The following is a 21,738-nucleotide window of genomic DNA, read 5'->3' on the forward strand; positions in this document are numbered from 1 at the left end:
TTCTGAGCTCTAACTCTGAGCTTCCATTTCATCACTGTAGCAGTGGTAGAAGCTAAAGAATGATCACACATGTGGCTAAAGCAAGGCCAGCTCTGAGAACATGGAAAGCCCAAAAGAAGCCACATAAACAAGCTGTTCCAGCTCCCAAAGGCATGATGCCCCTACCTTCCAGGAAAATGTTGCTGTGCAGAGGGAATGAAATTGACATGATTCTCCTGAATGTGTAAATAGACATGCTGTGGTGGCTGAGCAGCTCCTTTTCTCCCATCAGGAGAGAGGGCTCTACCTGACCTCAGCTTTTGTCTCTTTTCTTTATTTTTCCCTCCTCTTGCTGTGCCCAAGAACTTTGAGAGGTGTGCTGGTATGTGGCATATGGTACCTGAAACCAGACTAGGGTAAGAAGAAACAGTGAGGGTACATTTCTCATTGTGTGTACGTAAGGGGTAAAGTGTACTGATTATGGTCAATACTCAGCACTGGAGTGAATTCATATTAACATCATCAAGTGTTAAACTTGGGTCAAAAGATGGGTTTACTAGGGACAAAGAAATACACTTAGGAAAATTCAAAGAGGCAAGAAACAAAAGGGGAAAAATATTGATTTTATCAGTTGCTAAACATGAGGCAAACAAATTCTCAAGACCCACACATGTATATGGAACTGTTTGTTATATTCTTGATTTCTGCATTTATTTTATTTTTGAGGACTTGTATTAGGGAGCACTTCAATGGGCATGAATTTGTTGGGACAATCACAAAGGATTTCTCTTGAAGCATTATTTTGAAATCAATTCCCAAGTAAGAAAAAAGATGCCACAAACCACCCTGATAACCTTAACTGAGCCACAAGCTGCAATTCCCACCTTCTCAGTTCAGGGAACTTTTGCTTCATCACAGGCTGTGATGTCCACCCTTTGTAAAAGAAAGTCATACTTTAAATGAATTGTTCAATAATTAGCTTTTGTAAATATAAATAAATGGTACGAAAAGCTTTGAGAGCTCACAGAAAACAGGCTACACTGCTGAGATGATTCAAATTCATGTAGACATTGGCTCCTCATATGTGTAAAAGGCTGGCTACCTAGCAGCTATCACTCAGACTACTCATCCACAGCCTAGAGGAAAAGGAAAAAAATAGAGCTACTTTTTTCAGGTGTGGTGTCAGGGGACATTTTGCCAAAAATTTTTCTACTGCACATATAGGGGCAGCATAGCCACTATCTATCCCTTCAACAAAATTTTCTGTTATCTGTCCAAAGTGTAGATGAGGGTATTATTGGGAAAATGTGTGTAAATCAAAAACTAATGTAGAAGGCTGATCTACTCCAGAAACTTTCCAGTGGAGCCTGCCACAGGCCTGCCAAGCAGCATGGCCCTCCTCGGCACAGCAAGCTCCTAGTGGTTGAGGAGATAAAACTTTCTAATTTGTGGTTTACTGATTTTGTTTCAAAAAATACTCTCATAAAGACAATTTCAAGTAACCAATATGACCACAAGCAAGTTGTAAACGTCTAAAAATTCAACATTTTGCTTTCACGAGCTGGTCTTAGACTGGTTTCAGCATATCACTGTCTCACTATGGCTCTGTAGTGAGTCTTGATATCTGGTAGTGTAAATTCTCAAGCTCTGTTGTTTTTTTAAAAACAGGGATTTTTAGGGATAGTTGCTTCAAATTTTTTCAGGGATACTTGCTTCAAATTCACAATCAACATAAATCTACATTTATTTAGATCTTTTTGCTAAAAGACCTAAATATTGTTACTAAAAGTAACAATAAAGCATGATAAAGTACAATTAATTGTTCCTTTTCAATACACTGACACTACATGGCTTTTTAAATTTCTTGAGTTTATTTTCAGAAGAAAAACTTTAATTTTACATACTTGGAAGGAAGTGAAAAAGCAGCTTAAACAAGGCTATAAAAAAACTCAGGACAAATCTTTTTGCACTTCTACAAATATTGGAAGAAATAATGCTTGTTTCAGCTGCAAGAGTGAAATGTTATGGCTCTAATGTAATATAATGTTGATAGACAAAATACTGGTTCTTAAGAATTATTAAAATTGTGTTATGATGTTCAACTTGTGAAATGATAAAAATAAGCATGTCATTGTATCTGGAAACCAATTTTAAAAAGTGTGTCTGATTACTAAACTGAAGAAGGATAGATTAGAATGGTTGACACATTGTGTCAACTTGAAGTTTAGAAGCTTGGCGAGTGACTAAGTGGGGAGGAGGCCCTCAGCTGGTAAATACCTTTATCCTGCGCAGGAGGAGGGCACAGAGGTGGTGTGCATGCTTCATCCGCTTTAGTGGGGTGACCTGCTTACAGTGTGGGAGAGGGAGGAGATTTATGCTTCCCCTCCTTTGCTCTAGCTGCTTTTGCTGTCTTCCATTGCCATAAACTGTTACTCCCTCAGATGCAATTAAATAGTTTCTGTTTCCTATGCCACCTTCAATCAAAATGTTTCTGCCTTATACAAACAGTTCCATTTAATCTGGGACCAGTCTCAACAAATTGTTAAGCAATATTCGTTGTGCATAATATCTCTTTCCTCGCTCTCTGTGAGGGTTAATCCCTGAGGATTACGCCCCAGTTATCTCTGGCAAATGGATGTCATTCACATTCCTGAGTTTGGCTCTTTATGCTAGGTCCATGTTTCATTAGACACTTCCTCAAGCTTTATTTTTGCTTCTGCCCATGCTGGCACAGGGACTAAACATGTCATTGCTCACTGTTTGGATGTCTTTAGTGTCCTTGGCTGCCCACAGACACTTAAAACTGATGATGACCCAGCCTATACAAGTGTTGTCATTCAAATTTTTTGTAAAACTTTCCCTATTTCTTATAGCCCGTAACATTAAGAAATTATTAAATGTACTCACCATATGCTCAAAAGTCAATTATATAAACAAAAGGGAGCATTCTTCCCAGCAAAATTTATTCCTCATAATAGACTTCACTGGCAGCATATACTACTAACTCTTAAAATCCTACTCGGGATGGGAACACAGCAGCAGAAATACAATTTAATTGGATAAAAGCAAAAAAAAAAAAAAAAAACCCAAAAAACTTAGGAAAGGTCCTTTGGAAAGATGTTCATAATAGAGAGGGAAAGAGACCCAGTCCAATGGTAATTTAGAGTCAAGGATACACTGACTTATTTGCAGGGACTACTTAATGGCCTATCTGAATACCAGAGCATGCTGTATGACCATATTATGGACCCAGGTCCAGTAAAGGAGTTAATTCCTCCTTTTAGGAAGCTGGTGCTCAGTTTATGAAAATGATGCCTCAGAGACTGCACTACAGCTGATGGACAAAGATGGAGCTAGATCAAACCTGGAGCCAGTTAGAGGAATTAACCAAAAATGCCCAAGGTGGTAACCAGAAGCAGAAACCACAGATCTAAATAGGTGGTAGAGTGTTTGGAGATAACCACGCTGAAAGTTAAATGAAAGAAGGAGCAACAAAAGTTACTGGCATTCTTAAGACAAAATAAAATACAAAACTGTATATTGATTATATATAAAAGATTTTGTCTCTCCTAAATTTTTCTTAAGAGATCTCTGCTAATTGACCTAATACAAAATCTGACTAGTTTATTTACAGTTGTAAATTCTACAATTGTAAAAAGTTATCGAATTCAATTTGGTCAAAAATATATCTGAGTGCACTTTGATTTTATATTTGACTATTTGTCCAATCTGTTAAACTGTATACTTGTTTGTTTATCCACTTGTCCAATAAGTTAACAGCGACTTTTTATTTGAGTTCAACAATTTTTCTCTTTTCCTTTTTTCTTTTGCATTTTTGGATCATTTGCTCATCATTTAATTTGGGTTATAGATTTAAAAAGCATGCTTCCACCTTTGCTGCCAGCTGATGAAAATTATATCAAAATTGGTGTCTTAGTTACTTTTTACTCGTCACTGAGACAAAATACCTGATGCCAAAAGTTGGGAAAGGAAAGGTTTATTTCTTACAGTTTTTGCAGGTTTCAGTCCATACTCAGTTGGCTCCAAGGCAGGGTGGTATGGCAGGGCTATAGTTCATGGCAGCTGCAAACAGCAAGGCAGAAACAGGCAAGAGAGTGAAACACATCTTCTTCCTGCCATTGCATTACATCCTGGCTCCACCTCTAGGCCAGTGTAGCGCTCACACCCCAATCCAAGCACTAGACAATGAACCAATCACAAATGCACACTACAAATGTGTGAGGCCTGGGGGCCACAAACATAAACCATGACAATTGGGTTTTCATAAATCATCAAAATTGTTAAGATATTAAACAAAAATCCCTCAGGGAAAGGGAAGAGTATTAGACAGGACTCCAATTGATAAGTAAGAAAGCAGATCCCTGGAATAACTTTAACTAGTGCTTATTCATTAATCGGAAACCCCAGTGATCTCCATAGCTCTATAGGAAGTACCCCAAATGATTGTTATGAAGAGTTATATATTTGATAATTGTGATGTATTTACATTGGTCATCATCAAAAAGATGTTTTCTAGACTATAAAGTTTTTGGTTTAAAGATGCTCTGGTACAATGCTTTTCATATGACTGTGACAATTGATAGTTATTAACCTCAGGGGTGTATCAAATGTATTCATTCTTTCAGATGTACAGGTCTTCTAAAATGTAATGTAGAGATTGTTTATGGTTATAGGTTTCTTTCAGATTCAGACCTTTGCCTTTAACAAAAACTAATGCGATGTACATCCGACTAAAGTTCAACCAGTTAGGTAAAAAAAACTTCTTATGTATGAGATAGGGATGATTGTCTAAAAGAGGTATTTTATGTCAAAATCCAGTTTTGTTACAAAATGTCATCATGACTGTCATGCTATAGTGGATATGGTTTTGATTTATAATTTTTGGTGTAAAATATGAAACCAATTGTTAACATTCTATAGGTATATAAATGTGAAAATATCCATGGTTACTAGAAAATAACTGTTCCCTTTTATGTTCTGAGGTGTTTGATACTTAGATAACAATGTTAAGCTACTGCCTCTACTATACTGTACTGTTTTCGGTCTTTTGGATGTTGAACAACTGAGGATTGGAGATCACAAAACTAGAAAGAGAGACAGGTTTAGTTAATAATTTGGTCTCAGCTCTTGAGGTAAATGAGGACTCAGGATATAAGAATATCTCTGCTGTGACGTCCTATATTTGATGAGCTCCTGGTGAGATGGTAGACCACAGAGGAAAGTGATCAAGGATATGCTAAGGAGAGTCACCAAGAGAGGAAAAAGATCTCCCAAGCTTTCATAGAAAGCAGCTCGGTCAAGCTTTGCCATGACTCATCCAGATAGCTGACACTGACAGAAATACTAAGGGATACTGTGCATGGGTCCAAGGCAATTCCTGAAGAGACAACTGATTTTGATAGATGGAAAGAGATTAATTTTAATTACTATGGGTATGACTTTGCTCCTGGGAATTCAGCAGAAAAGCATAACCATAAAATATATAAAATGGTAGCCTAATACATGTTAGTGTAAAAGAAACTCAATACATTAACACTCTGACAATTTCTAGCTGCATTGTTAATTGACTCCTGTTATGGATTAGTGGACTGTACATGGTTAAATTGCTAACTACAGGGACTTAAAATCCTTGGACTAAAATGTTTTTAGCCTAAATGAGTAAATTCACTCAAAATGAAAATGTCTTCCACAGAGTTCTCTAAACATAACTCCTCCAACTTCAACTGACCACCCACCCACTGCCTGCAACTACAAAACAGAAAAATGGGAAAATGTAGAGAGTGGCTGAAGCTGGAGATCAATCACCCATGTTGAGGATAAAGCATTCCTGACAACACAGAGAGCCCAAACTGAGCCATGTAAACAAGCTGCTCCAGCTCCCAAAGGCAAGGTATCCAGGCCAGCCAAACAAACAAGTTGCTAGGCGGAGAGATTGAAATTGACATCATCCTGCTGAGTGTATAAATGAACATGCTATGGTGGCTGAGCAGTTCCTTTTCTCCATCAGGAGACAGGGTTCCATCTGACCTCAGCTTTTGTCTCTTCATTTTCCCATCTTGCTGCCTTTTCCTCCAGGGAGCATTGAGAGCTGTGCTGGTACACAGCTTATCACTAATAATTTGATATCACTTTTGGTGAGAGTCAAATGAAATAAAGTTGATAAAACTTATATCGAATTGGTCAAATCATAGGGATTCACTAAATATTATTTGAGATCTGGAAAGATCTATATACAGTGTTAAAATACTAGCTGAGAAGGCAGGAGCAACAGTTACATGTACTGGACAATGAAGCCAGTGGCAGGGAAGTCATGAGGGAGCCCAGGTCACATGTGCAGTGAGCCTAGGTTAATAGTGGCCAAATTAACATCAGATTAGTTCCTAGTGATGTTGCTGCCTTGTCCATGTAGGGTTCATATAGAGAATTAGTGATATTCAGGGCTCAATGGAAGTGATAGAATCACTTGGGTATCTTTTTAAACCTACAAAGGCTCATGTGTTATCTCTACCTTTGAATCTGGGGCTCTCTAGGTGCTTCTAATTTCATCATTTGTGAACCATAGGATTGGTAATATATTTGCAACAGATATGGTGAGTTCCCTACTCTGGCTTCAATCACATATGAATTCAGTGTACCTCCTGCTTTTCCAGAAAATGTGTCCTCAACTTCTTCCCAAGATCTCCTTTCATGACAAAGTCAGTGTTCAGCAAGGAAATGGTGGATCACAGGAAGTACAAGCCAGTGAATCAATGCTTTCTTTCCATCTTAGGTGAACAATTCAGGGGACATTCTTCAGACTTTTCAGAAAGTCCCTAAGGAATAATCCACCTTCCCTAGTAGCAATCCTGGGAACACACTCACCCCTCTGCCCACACACTGATTCATTCCACCTTTCTTGTAAATTTACTTCTGTTTCCTGGAACCATATTCTCAGTGAACTCTTGCTCACAAGTTTTTACACCAAACACTGCCTTTGAGACAACACAAAGTAAGGCAATGCAGTGGTAGAAAACATGTTCAAGAGAGACAGGATGTCTAGTTTTATAGTAGGCAGCTTACCGTACATTCGGTAAGAGAGTGAGTAAAATGGGTGATGTTCAGGACAAGGAGGTTTTGTTCCCAGAATTATGGCCAGAACCATACAATGGAAAAAGAAAGCAGACACAAAACTGGGCCAAGTCTGCACAGTCTCTTTGAGCAGATGGGAGATCAGGTCCAGGTTACACAGATGCCAAAAAGAAAACCGAGTAGCTGGAGTATACTCACATTCTCACATTGGAGAATTCAAAGAACTATGTCCCTGCAACAAAAACAGTTTCAGTTAGTGCATTAAATATCTAACCTTTCCTGAAAAGAGACTTTGCCTTTGATACGTGAACATGATTTCTAAACCATCTATCTTCTCTTGTTTGTGTGGTAGCTTTCTTGATCGTCTATGCAAATACTATGATTTACAGTGCAGAGCCTTTGGGAATATGTTGACACTTTGGCCTCTCAAATGGCTGGAAACTGAAGTCAGCATGTAGATATCCAGTCATATTCAAGTAATAGAGCCTTAAGAAAACTCAGCACAGCTTTTAATAGCTACCTCTTGGAAACAACCCACATGACCATTACCAACGAATGGAGAAAAAAAGATGTGTTTTGTTATGTATAGTGGAGCACTACCATGGAGCCATGAAGTGGAGCCATGAAGAAAGATAACTGAGGCATGTATAGCTAAACGGATGGACCCTGAGATCATACTCTTAAGTATAACAAATCTGACACTCATGTAAATATTGCATTGTCTGTCTGGTGTGAGAAACATAGTGTAAATAAGAACCAAAATGTCTAATAGATATTATGAAGCAAGAACTAATTGTTCAAAGAGAAGGGTGAATGGGGAGGTGGAAAGGAAAAGAAAAAATGAGAAAAAATGATAAAATACAACTAAGCTTTGTAAATAAGGAGAGGAAGAGGGATTGAAGAGAGGGCAGGGGAGTAGGAAAAAAAGGGACACTAAGATATATCATGTACAGATATAAATCCCTAAAGATGAATCTCACCATTACACACATCTAAATTGTACCAATAGAAATTTAATTATAAATTGCTTTTTAAATTTTAAAAATCACAAATAAAGAAAATTTAGGATAAAAAGACTGTGGTGAATACCCCTAGCTTGCAATATTCCATGTTTAATGTCATGTCTTTTTTATTTTATGAAAAATAAAACAAAATTTAATAATAAGAATAACAATAGTTAATATACTGTGCCTTGTCTTTAAAGTAGTTACTAAGAGTACAAGATATAAACAAGAGACTGTCTTACAAATAAGAGACATACAAAAATTAGCACAGAGCGTGCTTTGTCAATGAACTAAGATAAAATATCAATAGGACCGTACTTCCCAAACTGACATACGGATTTAATGGAACCCCAATCAAAATGCCAGTGGCATTCTCACAGATCTAGAGAAAACAAATTTAAAATTCATGTAAAACAACAAGAGACTCAAAATACGAAAAACAGTCCTAGGTTACAGATGCAAAGCCAGTGACCTCAGAATCCCCATCTTGAAGTTACACAGTACCGTAAAGCTATGCTGATTAAAATAGCATGGTTCTGGCATAAAAATTGGCAAGTGGATCAATAGAAAACCATGGAAAAAGCAGAAACAATACTAGGCACACTCAATTATTTGATCATATACAAGGGAAAAATACACACTGGAGGAAAGATAACCTTCTTAATGAGTGGAACTAAGAAATTGAATATCTATGTGTCATTTCTGAGGAATATTCCCTGTCTACACTACTGCACTGGGAAAGGAAAAATGCAAGTTTCACACCTTGATGTCTTCTGGACCTGCCTTAGACTTCTGTATTTTTTGCTGAAATAATCTGTCATGGAATGTAATGATTTTTCTTAGTTCTGAGGATGATATTGGCGACCCTTGAATTGTTGTTGATGTCAGAAGTTAGGAGAGTCATGAAGAATCTTAAATCTTTTGATTAATATCTATAAGATCAGAGATGAAAGACTTGAAAGCTAATGTCAAAGAAAGCTACTAATAACTAATACTTAGCTACTACTTTTTGTATTATAAAATAGAAATGTCTCATGACTTTTTTTAAAAAAAAAAAGTGGCACCATATCCGATAAACCAGAATTCAAATCATGAATACACTAATTCTTGCTGAACAATATTGATTTCAGTAAAATTGGCTGGTGGTTAAATGAATATGATCTTGCTTTTTTGATTTTGATAGTAATTCTATTTTAGCAAGCATTATCACCTGCTCCCTCCCTAAAGACATGATTAGAATTGAGGCTACATTGGATTAGTTATGTCCAATTTTTCACAAAGGTGCTGATTGCCATCTCATAACCTAGAGAAGACTGGTTTTACATTTATATTTATATAATTGGTTTTATGAATGTATTTAAATATAGTAGAAATTTCTTTTCTGCTCCATAAAGCTGAGAAGTCTTACCCATGTTTCAGTTTATGTTTATCATTTTGTCTAAAGACAAAGGCTGAAGATCAATGTTTACTTTATGCTTTTGGACTTTCCTATTTCAATTTCATGAAAATGTCTTGCATATAAAGTGTTATCTTCTAAAAAGGTTTTATATAATATTAAGTGAAGTGTACCTCACATTTCTCGTATTTTATCAAAGATCGATAACATGAGATGCTTTTAAAAGTGAAAGTGACATGAGAGTAACCTTTAAAAACTTCCTTTCAACTGTTTACTAAATCATACTAAATTGTAATTTCAGCTTGTCTTTAAATAGTTATTCAAAAATCCATAAAATTGTAAGGATGGTGTATATGCATGATTAGTAGTGATGTTTTATAAATTTATTAGATTAAGGCAGAAGAAATATATCATCACTATATGTCTGTAAGTTATCTAAAAGCTTTGTGTAAAATTTTTACAAATCATTAGAGACTTACTCTCTTGTGACTAATTTTGAGTTGTGCACTATTTAAGTATCCCAAAATTGTGGATTAAGATTAAGGTTTGTCACAAAAGCAAACAAAAATTATTATATTTATCAGAGTATCTTCCCCTAACATTAACTAAATATGAGTTATTAAAAATTTGTATATACAATTACTATTAAGTATTAATCAAATGAGGCTGTGACCTTTTAAGAAATCTGAGTTACACAATCCAACTGTTGTAGTCAGTGTTTAAAAGGGAACCAATTTAATAAAGGACACATAATTTACAGAGTAATTTTATAATAGTCACCCCAAACTGAAAAGTACAGGAAATCTTTCCACACACTGAAGATCCAAAGAATCCAGCTGAAGGCCTGGGTCACCCAGCAATATCCTGCATGAGTCCAGGTGAAGATCTAGAGTCCATGACAATGCCCCTATGAGTCTAACTGGAGATCTAGAGCCCACAACAACATCTCATGCAAGTCTGTACCAAAGATCTGCGTTGGGAAGGCCTAAAGGTCAGTGGTAGAAGCTAGAAAGTCTGTGCCATTGGGATGAAGGATTTGTGCCAGCAGGCTAAGAGTTCTGCACTGGAGGCAGGAAGTGATGTTCAAGTAAGGACTAGAGCTCCCCTGACAAGTACACAGCCATTTCTGAGACAACAGAGTCCTGAGCTCCTCCAATATTAACAGCCAGTTTCATATCAGGAAGCCAGCATGACAAGCTACTCCCAGAGATTGAACAGCACATAGCTTCTACTCTGGAGCCAGGAAGCGAAACTTAAAGCCCAGAGCTCTCCTAAAGTGAACTGCAGTCAGTCTCAGGGAAAACAAGGTCCTGAGCTCAGCTGATGATTAGAACAGTCAAGTTCATATCAGGAAAGAAGCTCAACCAGCTTCTCCAGGAGAACCAAAGGCATCAGGAGAACCAACACCACTATTTCCTCTGCAGGCAGCACCACATGATTCAGTTCAGCTGGGGGTTACCAGTTGCCCCCCCCCCAGTTGTCAGTTCACCATAGCAACTATACTTCTATTATCATGTTTTTCTCTGATAAACCCTCTTTACATCATGCTTTCTTTGGCTGGAGTTTAAAAAAAGCTAAGTCAGACACTTGAGAATAATACAGAGGCCAATATTGAATAATACAGAGGCCCGCCTACCTAATTTAATTTAAGGGTTCTAGAGTTCCAGGAACCTCTCTGCTGGGTTAGAAAAACATTTTAGAAGGATGGGATGGACTGGCAACTCTTGCCTGAGTAATTCATATTCTCTTTCCAGCCAGCTGCAATAACATCAACTTAAAGTGATAAGAATACTGCTAAATTTGCTTTAATTAATGTCAGGCCTCTGAGTAACAAATCACCATTAATTCCTGAGCTAGTTTTTTGGAAATGGTCTAGTCATTTTGGCTGTCACTAAAATTTAGCTTGAAAAGTCTTGCTTGTAGAGACTTGTTTGCTTGTTTGATCATTTTCTTTACTATTCTGTTTTTGAGGATGAGATATCATGTTGCCAGTGTTTTGCATAGCCTTAATCCTAACACCTATGTGATTAGGTAAGTTACTTTGGACATCCTAGCAATGTCCATAAACCTATACTTGAGTGAGATGTTTGGTTTTTGTTTTGTTTGTACCAGGAATCGTACTTAGGACCTTGAGCCAGGCAGGTGCTTATGCCACTGAGCTACATCCCTGGCCCCATGAGTGAGGTTTCTGAGACAAGCATCCCAGATACTTGTCAATTTAATATATAATGTGGATTTTTTAAAAAGACAAAATATTCTTATTATAGAAAATGATTTTACTTCCTAACTTCATTTTTAGTATTTTCTTGTGAGAGTAGTACTATATATTTTTAAGCCTATACTTCCTTTGTAATCTCTTTCCCTCTCATTTAGAGGTATATTTTTGTTGCAGAAGAGGGCTATATGTATTCTGGTGGTGGTGGTGGTGGTGTGTGTGTGTTTGTGTGTGAAAGCGTGTGTGTGTGTGAGTGTGTGTATGTGCATGTGTAAGATTTTGAAGGTATTAGGTATTAGGATCACTTTGCAGAATAAATTCTTACTTCTGAGATTTCCTAGGGTTTCATTTTCAGCTCAGTTTTGATTTGAGTATTGGGCTTCCACTTTATTCTTCTTTGTAGTTTGCACTGTTTGCACGCTGGAAATGAACAGGTCAAATCTAGGCCTATGCTGATCCTATAGAAGTTTGATGCTTTTGTGTAAATATTCCTCTTTGATATTTAATCATAGGTCATTTGAAATTTTGTTACATTTAGAAGGTAAAAAATAGCACTAGTGATCAATAAATTTACAAAGGCTATGAATCCTGAAGTCAGTCTTAATGTAATTCATATGGGTTCTTCGGGTTCTTGGAGAAACATTGTCTGACCCAGTGTAATACAGAAACTTCTTGCTTAATGCATTATACTGCCACTCAGTGAATATGCTAAGCTACCACATTAGGAATCTGGCCAAGCTACTGAGTCAATTTTCAATTAATTTTAGCTGGAGTGGGGGATGGGATTGGCTAAAAGAGAATTAGGCTGAAAGAGTCAAGGATCCTGGCACTTACATCTGACACTCACCTGCCACAGTTTACTGAACCTCATTTTCACATCCATTAATTCAGTGAGAGGTGGATGAACAGCCTAGAAGTTCCTCAAGTTCTTTCCACTACTAAACATTCTATGCGTCATTATTAACATTTACCTATAACCAGTGCATTGCATATCAATTTTCATATTTAAGAAGGAACAGAAACAAATTTAAGAGTGCAAAATTCAATCTTCGAATTTTTTTCTTTGGTTCATAGAACTTCTGACAGATGGTGTTGGATTTGAAAATGAATTGAAATGTTAATAGAAAAGACAAATTATTTATGGATTTGTGAATTGATGTAGTGTGTTAGTGTTCCATTATTGTGGCAAAAATACCTGAGATAAGGAACTTAAAAGGAAAAAAGGTTTAATTTGGCTCAAGGCTTCAGAGGTTTCAGTCCATGATCACTTGGTCCCATTGCATTAGGCCTGCAGTGGCATAGTTCATCATGGCAGGAGCATTTGGTGAAGGAGGTCTATTCCTCTTATGGCAACCAGCAAGCACAGAGATGAAGGTGCCAATATACTTTTCATTGATGTAATTCTAATGGCTTAATGTCTCCCAACTAAGCCCCAACTTTAAACCATTCTGTAACCTCCCAACATGGCCAGAGGCTAGGGGCCAAGCTATCAACACAAGGGCTATTTGGGACATTTCAGACCCCAGTTATGACTGATGACATCTTATAAGTTATCATGGACAAGTTAGAATTGAAGGTTTCTTTCATAATGTCTTCACTAAACAAACTCATATTTTTTCTTTCAATTTTCTCTGGCTACAATTTTTCTAAGTACTTCCTACAGGGTCATTACTTAGAGTTCTAATGAAGCAACTACCTCCCTAAAAGCTGTGTTTATTCATCCCCCAACTGTGATTATCCAAGCCTCATTTGCATCCAATCCAAAAGCACACCTATGTCCATGTCTTGTTGTACTTAAATGATTTTCTAGCTTCATTCCAGCAGTGATTTTTGTGGGGTAAGGTTGGAAACCACAGAAATGAGAAATTGAGAACTGTCTCACATTCTTTAAAATATGAGAGATATGGGTACTTTTAATTGTTCCTCCTCACCCTACTGCTAAGGGAGGGGTTCCGTTCTGGGGTTCTAGGGATACATAGCTCCTGGCAGCAGAGATGATCTCCACATCAATTTGTTAGTCACATATAGTTACTCTGAAGAGGAGAAGTACACTGCTTGCCACACAGGATCACTCAGGACAAAGTAAATCCTCAGGGACTTCAGAGGCAAGCTTTGTAGGATGGAGAGGCAAAGTGGTTACCCCGATTGGATGTGATTGGCTTGGCAGAAATGCATAAGGTGGGAACTAAAACCTACTTCTCAGAGATAAACAAGGATTGTGCCTGACCCCTCACTAAGGAGAGTTATTTAGGTGAAGAACTTATCTACAGAAGCAGAGTAAAGAGGACAATTGAGTTCTTCCACTTTTAGTAGATGTTAAGCAGTAAAGAACAGATAATCTTAATTTCAGTCATTATGCTACATGCGTATTTTTATTTTTTATGCTAAAGCAAATTGATGAATATTAGAAAGATCATATTTAAATAAAGCTTAGGGAAGCTGTATCAGTGAGAAAAACATTTTTTTTTTGAAAACCTGTCAGAAGGTCTACTGAGATTTAATTTCTACAGAAGATTTAATGCCTGTCATAAAAACCCAGGAGAAATTTCTTGGTGGATAGAAAGAACTGGATGCAATTTAGGTACTTTCAGTTTAAACTTTTATGATTCTTTGTCATCAACTGTTGAATATTGGTTGTTTTTCTTATCGAGTTTTAAAATATCATCTTCTGGTTTTATTTCTTTTTATTCTAAAGCTTTTCTGCATAGGTAATCTAAGCTCTTTCTACATCAAACAAGACTGAACTTGGCATTCCTAGTGTTTGTTTTCTTTAGCTTTCACAGTGCAAATTTGTATTTATGATTTTAGGCTTGTTCAGCCCTTTTGTATAAAGAAAATGCTGTGTAAATGGTAATTCAATAAATTGATTTATAAGTATTAGGTGCATAAATTATAACACATTTTTAATGAGAAGAAACTATACCAAATAATAGCATTAAGATGGAAATGATACTATTACATGGTTAGTTTTTCAATAAAAGCTACTGAGAAAGTTAGGAAAGTTATAGTATATTTACAGTTATTAGTAAGTACCAGGTTTTTGTCTGGTACTTTTTTGAAAGTACTGCATCCTGGAAAGACTGTCAGTCCTACACAAATCAGGATGGTAGGTCACTCTACTTCTATTTTAGCAGGTCATAAGTAGATAAAATACGATTGGTATGTTACTATGTAGAACTGCTTTGTGGCTCTGTCCCTAACCATCAAAAGATTTCTGGGTGCATAGTAGATTTTCAAAAATATTTGATGATGTAAGACTAATACTATATCTATGAATCAATATCTAATTTACAAAAACTTATATTTCACTGAAAAACCATCCAAAACTGTTATATGATATAAAATAATGCTCTGACTTGGAGATATCCAGCAAAGTATTCTCAATCAATGGAAGATAGTAAATTTGTCAAAATGTGAATTTAGGTCAATTTGTAATGAATAATTGTTGAAACTCCCAAGTTAAGTCAAGTGCTTGTTTATAATATTATTCAAAGCATATTTTCCAACATTTTCAAACGTCCAAAATCACCAACTTCACAAAACCTCTGATGACAATCACACATAATCTCTTGAGTCTGATGGCATAGAAATTTTACTGGAAAAAACTTACATTTAGGAAGGAACTCAGAATATCTGCTGCAGTCTGGCCAGCAGAGGGCATTGGTGCACCTACACAGAAAGTAGGGTCCATACTTGGGTGTCCTCATGGTCAACAAGATGCCTCTCTGAAAGTGCTGAAAACTAAACACAGTAGGAAAACACTTTATATAGGAAAACACTGAGATCACTTTATACAAGCACAATAGGCCAGTTTTCACAGGTCGTGATTAGCTTGTGAATAGTCTGTCACTCACAAATGTATGAACTGTCAAAAGTTTACTCTGACCTAAAATAAAACAAAGTAATACTCCAGTATATTATCAATTCCTGAGGACTAATGCACTAACTAAAGAGCTAGAAAACACTAAATATTAAAACTGAGAAAAAGTAGATTGTATAAGGTCTAAAGATGTGCCTAAAATTAATTATATTTCTAGTTTCTGATGATGATCTCTAACATATTTAGTGTCTTCAAGCTTCCCATAGTTACACTATTTTAAACATTTAGGTATGTGGCCTACTTCTGGGTTGCATACAAGACTCCCCTGGCACAGAATGATTAATTTAGGCATACACAGCTGGATGGACTGGAACCAGTTATTCTGAAATAAGTCTATTTCTGTCTGCCCTTACCTATGACATTCTCCAGTTACATACTACCTATTAAATAACACATTACATTTGTCATCATTGCCATACTCTTAACCAATGACACAAACTTCTTAAAAATGTTAAGGAAGATCATCAAAACTAAACCTCACAATCTGATTTGTGTCCTAATATGTCTAACTGACCTTCAAATATTAATTTGAAGAAAAAAAATAGAATGCATTGTTTTCCAAATAGCAAAAATTGTGTATGAGTGTACAAGAAAAAAAATGCAATAGCTACATAGAATTAGTTTTTTTAGTACTTTAGTTTTTTTTTTTTTTAAAAGATAATAACCCCAAACCAAAACAAAACAATAAAGCAAATCAGAATAGAATAATGCAAGCGATATAGGACTTCTAAACAAGACAACAGGAAATCAACAGTGGCTACCAAATGTCTCTTGTTTTCTTCAAAATAGCTGTCCATCACACAAAATAAAACCAGGCTAAACAACACAAAACATAACCAATCAAGGCAAAAGAATGGAAAGCATTATAGGACTTCAAAACTAGATAAGAGACCAACAATGGCTACCATACTGTCTCTTGTTTTCTTCAAAATAGCTGTGCATATCTTAACACATAATAAAAACAAACAATACAAAACAAACTAAAACCTATCAAAAGAATGAAAGCATTACAAGACTGCCAAACAAGATAATAGTAAATCAACAATGGTTACCGTAATGCATCCTGTTATCTTCAAGATAATTCCCATACCATCAGACACAGTAAAATCTAACAAAACAAGACAGAATAAAAGCAAACCTAACAAAATTATGAAATGATACAAGAATTCAAAACAAGATAATAGGAAATTTACAGTGGCTACCACTTTTCCTTTTTAGGCATTTCCTCCCCTAGAACTTTCATAATATCTATTGTGTTTTTTGGATCCCACCAAATCCTTCAGTTTTTTTATGCTACGGAGATAACTTGGTGTTCACCCATATGAGTTCAAATCATTTCACCCATGAGCATGATCTGTAGTTGCCTCTACTTACCTACAAGAGCCTTGAGATTATTCTATATTACAGCTGGGTAGATTTCCTGGGTAGATTATGAAAATACTATAGTTTTCTTATCCATTCTGCATTAGATGGGCAAGGTACCCGTGCATTTTTCTGGTCTCCTGTCATGTGTTTCAATTGTTTCCTCTCCTTTGATTTTTAGTCTCTGAATTTCCTTTCAAGTTAAATGTTTCTTGTATATGTTACATTGATGGGTCTTGTTTCTTGATCCACTCTGCCTGTGTTTCTTTTTATTGCTGACCTGAGGCCATCTACATTAATAAATACCTCAGGTGTGCATTGGTTTATATCTACCATGGTGTCCTCCTGCTGTTGGCCCTCTGCTTTTCCCCTTTGTTTAATTGCCTGTCCTGTTTGGTGAGCCTCCTCTGCTCCTGTTCCTGGAACCACAGTCATTTCTATCTCTCTCTAGAATATCCTTCAGCATTCTCTGTAGTGTTGGTTTTGTGGTCATGAATTCCTTCAGTTGTTCTTTATCACGGAAGTATCTTATTTTTCCATCAATTTTGAAAGATAGTTTTGCAGGGTACATCAATGTGAATTGAAAGTGGTTTTCTTTCACTAAAGTGTTTCAAATCCTGAAAGAAAACAACTTCCAACACAAACACTTTACTCCAAACTGTTCTTGACTTGATGGTTTTTGTTGACAAGTCTGCAGTTATTTTGGTTGGTTTTCCCTTATAGGTGGTTTGTTTCTTTTCTCTAGCAGCTTTTAATATTCTGCTCTCATGCTGAATTTCTGGAATCTTGATTATTACATGTCTGGGTATAAACTGACTTTGGTTATGGCTAGTTGGAGTTCTATATGCCTTGTTCATTTGTATGCCAAATCCTTTTCTTATGTTTGGGAAGTTTTCTACTATTACTTCTGCAAACAATCTTTTTTTATTTCATTTGTGTTGACCCCTGCTTTTTTACTGATACCTATCACTCTTAAATTATGTTTCTTTGTGTTGTCTTATAGCCACTGAATTGTTGTTTCCTGTTATTTTAAAGAGATCTTACCTTTCACAATCACTAGTTGCAATCCTGTCTTCAAGATCTGAAAGTCTATCTTCAATATCTTTCAAGAGGTTTTGCCAGCTTTTCAACTGACTTTTTAGTTTCCTGGATATCTCTTTGAATATGTTTCATGCATTGTAATTCCTTGCTATATTGTTCATTCAAGGTTTCCATCATTCTCCTATTTTTTTTTAAATCTATGTCATCTTTAGATATGCTCAGCAGTTCTTTCACTATGTTTGTGACTTCTTTTATCTAAGACATTATTTCTCATCTGATTACTTTTACAGTCTCATGAAGGTGTTTCTTTACTTTGGTTCCTCTCCTCTCAGAGATTTCAGGCCCGTGACTTTCATTTTCTCCCATGACTGTATCTCTGTTCTGTGTGGAATGAAGATCGGAGATTGTCTTTTGTTCTTTCATCTTGACATTCTCCTGTGTTCCTCCCAACAAGCCAGTTGTGGGTTCCTAGGTACTTCCCATGTTTCTCACACCTCTGCAATATAAGAGAATGGAATAGGCACCTGAGTTTCTCTGAAGCTAAGTTCCCAGGAGGCAACAGGGTGTGGGGCAGGCTTCTCTAGACCCATGCAGCTGCACTGAGGCTTACTCCATGTCCAGAGGTGCATGATGGTAGGGCTTCTTCTTCTCTCAACCTGTGTGTCTACACTGGGATTCCCCGGATGGTAGCAGGCACACAGGATGGTGTTTGTCTGATTCTTCCAACGGGTGCTTGCTGCCACAGGAAGCTAGGGTCTCCAAGGGTGGCCGGCAGCACACAGGGCATATCTGGCTGCATGTCCATGCTTGCATGGACTGCCCACAGGAAGCAAGCCTTCTGATAGGGGCAGTAAGTGCACAAGGGCAGATCTGGCTGTGCCTCTGACCATGCTGCCTGCAGGAAGCAAGCCTTTCAATGGCAGTGGTGGGCAAGGGCAGATCTCTCTCTCTCTCTCTCTCTCTCTCTCTCTCTCTCTCTCTCTCATTTAATACTTTAAGAACACTTTTCTAGTACTTTAAGAGAGTGCACAAAGAATCTTTGGAAATGAGAATATAATCACACATTGAGGGAGGCTCTGTAATGCGAGAGACATTTCATTTTCTCTGCTGAAGAAGATGAGGAAGATGAGGTTTCCAGTGACTGCTCCTAACCTGCCGATAGCAGTGTGACAACGCTGAATGCTTTTTCTAACTTTCATTTTCTCAAGGTAGTGACAGGTGTTTGGCTTTTCCCACTGGACCCTGCAGTCATTTGTCTCCCTACCAAAAATATGGTTGATCTCAGTTAGGGGAAATGGGTTCTGTGACTTGGCATTTATATTCCACCCTAGTTCTGCTGGGCTCCATTATTAGAAAATGAACCAAAAACACAAAATCATACATGAATACACAGATCTCTGTAGGACCCCCTTATTTCTTGGTTCTAGAAGCAAGAGACAAATCCACAGCAAAGCTATTTGAGGTGTATATTCACTGGAGAATGACACGTGGGTCACTCTCCATCATAAACAGATCTTGGTTAAGCACCCTTACCTAAAAGGTGAGCTATTGGTTGGCCTTGACTACCCGGAGCTCAAATCCAATATGTTCTTTAGATTTGTTTAAAAAAATTTCCTAAAAGCAGCAAACAATACAGCTTGACAACGACTATACCCCTAGTTTAGAATGCACCATTCCTTATCATATTATATACATAAAATATATTTATTCATATATGTACAAAATGTAGAAATAGTGCTAAGCTGTAATTAAAATGAGATCCTAGGTTTTTCTACCAATATCTTCTGGCTATGAACAATTAAAAGTTGTTGACCCTAATTCTTTTATTCTGTCATTATTTAGATTTTCATCCTGTCTGACTTCCCTCTGTTTTCTTTTTTATGTTGTCAGCCTCTGTGTAGTCACTTCCTTGAGTTAAGATACATGTGTTAATTAGAAGAATTCTTAGTCTATTTGCAGTCATATAGGATACAGCCTTTAAAAAATAGCCCTTGTCAGTGGAATTTCTACAGCTGAGTATGTGAACATGCTCCATTTCTGTAAATATGACAATTGAAACTCTTGATGATTTATAATTTCTTCTCATCTTTGCTATAACAGTCAGTCCAGTTTGGAAGTATGTTTCCTTGTAGCACACTGAAGTTATTCTTGCAGTTATCAAACTATATTTCAATTATTGCTTTGCTTATCATTTATTTTCCATTAGATTGCAAGCTCTGGGGATAGGATTCAGCTATTTTTATTTGTTTATTCATGCGATCAATGAATATTGTATCTATGCCTCACTATTTGTTGAACATCTATTATGTGCTAGGTGTCCTCTCCCTACTTACGATCCAACCAGATATTTTCCTTGCCATTGTTATGTAAGCATTGAATATATAGTCTAATGAAGCAGGCCGATATTAATCAAATAATCAGACAAATAAATGTGATGAAAGAAAAGAAGGTAGACAGTAGCAAGAGAACAATTAAATCTAGTCAGGGGATAATGTCGGTGACAGAGTTCTCTGAACAAGTGACTTCTGAGCTGATACCTGAAAAGTGACTAAAAGAGAAAGAGGTGGCAAGGACCACTCCAGGGTGCAAAGCAGCATGCTGAAAGTTGCAAAGCAGACAAGATAAGTTTGAGAAGTGAAAGAAAAGCATTGTGGTTGGGTCACAGAGATGAAGGGAAATGGGCACATGAGCTGAATAAATTGTGCAGGGGCTTGGAAGCTGTTTTATGGAAGTTTCCTCTTGAGTTATGAAGAAAGGATGTCTAGTGGGAAGTATTAAGTAGGGGAGGGACATGATCCTGGGCGAAATTTCTATGAATCCAGTGCAGAGAATGGGTCGGGTGGAGTCAAAATGAACACAGAGACTTGCTAATGTGACTTGTGCAGCTAATGAGGGAAGGTGTGAGAGTTTTAAATGGGCTGATGGCAGTAGGGATGTATTAGAATTTCTGCAATGTTGGAATGGAACTGGGTCCATAGAGTTTCCAACAAAGAAGATCTTATCAGAAATGTGTGGTTACCACTACTGAATTTTGCTAGTTTTCTCATTGTGTGTCTTGATCACCACTGTGCTTCCAGCTCCCAGCCCAAGGTTAGGACAGAAGGAAGAGAATATGAAAAAATTGAGAAGAAAGTAAGATTTCTTACTAGGCTTTTATGGTAACTAGTTAAACAATCTTTGTATGACTAGTTACCACCATTCACCATTTTAGAAATCTGCTGCCAGTCTCTGACAGAGAATAGCTTTCACATTGAATGTAAAGTTTAGTTATTTGTTATTGCTTTATGTGGTGAATATTTCCAGAGCTAGATGGGCAAGGGTGTTGTGGCCTAGTCTGGACTCTGGGATGGAGTGCCGTGCTCTTTTGGTAGCTCTACCACTGGTATGTTACATAAAAATGGGGTGAAATTGGCACCATAACTCCTTCTTCTACAGTTTATGCTATGGCTACTTCCTTTACTACACAATGATAGAAGTGATGCTAGTTTCCATGAAGTTTATTTCAGTTTTTTGTCTTTCGCATATTTTAGGCTTATGTGTACTATTACTGCTGCACAACGCACAGGCACACATGCACTTACATGTTGTTGTCTCAACTAGAATTCTGTGATCTGTAATTACAGACTTACTAAGCAGAAAATAATCATTTATACCTACATCAATGGGTTTTCTTTTGACCACACATCAATTATACCCACTGTGTATAATGCACTTCAAAGACAAATGCTTCACTGCTTCCCCTCTACCATGGTAGAAGGATAAACTGGGATAT

The sequence above is a fragment of the Cavia porcellus genome, unplaced genomic scaffold, assembly GCF_034190915.1.
Source record: "Cavia porcellus strain 051 isolate PalLab524CR breed Dunkin Hartley unplaced genomic scaffold, mCavPor4.1 scaffold_15, whole genome shotgun sequence".
Taxonomy (NCBI): domain Eukaryota; kingdom Metazoa; phylum Chordata; class Mammalia; order Rodentia; family Caviidae; genus Cavia; species Cavia porcellus.